This window comes from Poecilia mexicana, unplaced genomic scaffold (assembly GCF_051168715.1).
Source record: "Poecilia mexicana isolate PSO_F unplaced genomic scaffold, ASM5116871v1 scaffold_2, whole genome shotgun sequence".
NCBI lineage: Eukaryota > Metazoa > Chordata > Actinopteri > Cyprinodontiformes > Poeciliidae > Poecilia > Poecilia mexicana.
The window spans coordinates 47,956,633-47,957,859 of NW_028263371.1; the positions used below are offsets into that span (position 1 = coordinate 47,956,633).

Genomic DNA, 1,227 nt, shown 5'->3' on the forward strand with positions numbered 1-1,227 from the left:
AGCTTCAAACTGCTTCGCCACGTAGAGACAGAGCAGGTGTAGCAGTGTGATGTTATTACACTAGATTGCCAAGTGCAACGCTATTCCAGTAGGAACTCATCTGAATAGTACCAGCTTTTATTTTGAAAAGACGGCAGATCCATTGTAAACAGCGGGTAACTTCCTGTTTCAAAAATTATTATTTTTATTTAAATTTGGCGTTTTATAAAGGAAAAGGTAAATTGTTATCTCTACTGTTAAACATATTGAGTTCATATATTGTTGTTTTGAGTGTCAGTTTGGGGTTTAAGAAGAACAATTAACGGGGCATACCACTATAGTTCATGAAAGGTTTTCCCACGATCTCCGTCGCGCTCTTTCTGTTCGAATCCCGTGTGGGAGAAGGTATGTAGTTTTGTTTTCTGGGGATAATAAGTGTATTTTAAATATAAGTATTATGTTTTTGTAAAATAATGTGCTTTTCGGCATTCAAACTTTGTTAAACAGGCGCTGTGAAGCACCGTGCAGAGAAAGAGCCTGTTTTTGACTTTTCTTTTTCTGCTGTTTAATGCAGGTATGTGATGTTTCATTGCTTTTGGTTTGAATATTTTGTCTAATTCTTATTTTTTTTGTTATTCATGTACTGTTTAAAATTATTATGCTCATCTTTGGGCTTTGTTATTCATTAAGTTGCACACGTGCGACGCGCGCTCTTTCTGTTCGAATCCCGTGTGGGAGAAGGCGCTGTGAAGCACCGTGCAGAGAAAGAGCCTGTTTTTGACTTTTCTTTTTCTGCTGTTTAATGCAGGGATATTAAAGGTGCCTTCAAGATCAGCTGTTGTTTGGCTGTTATTCCCACAAGACACAACGCAGATTCAATTACGCTACACAGGCTGTGGATATTAGCAACACTTCGGGTGTCATTGTCTCCATCACTCCCAGATGGGACCGTCTCGTTGCAGAGAAACAAGCTCAGGGCTCCGTTAGTCATTATCGTGAGTTAAAATTTTCACGAAAGTAAAATGTTCGTTTTTGTGGCGCATCTGTATCTTATTTTAAGGGATATGTAAACGTTACCATAGCGACCAGAGTCAGAGAGCGTTTGGGCAGTGGTCGAGAGGAGATGAGTAGAGCTTGTGAGTCTTAAGTCTGGTTTAGACGGCAAGATTTATGAATTGTCGGCCGATTCTCCAAACCTCTGTGACCACAGAGCTGATAAAAGTCCAACAGGTTCGATCGGTTCGTGTC

General features: G+C 40.0%; 1 long non-coding RNA gene across 1 annotated transcript; it reads left to right on the plus strand.

Annotated features, from left to right (window-relative positions):
* LOC148160888 (uncharacterized) lies at positions 1 to 813 on the plus strand. Its single transcript, XR_015762401.1, has 2 exons — positions 1 to 384; positions 487 to 813. It is a non-coding gene; the product is annotated as an uncharacterized LOC148160888 (long non-coding RNA).
* Positions 814 to 1,227: the final 414 nt, after the last annotated feature.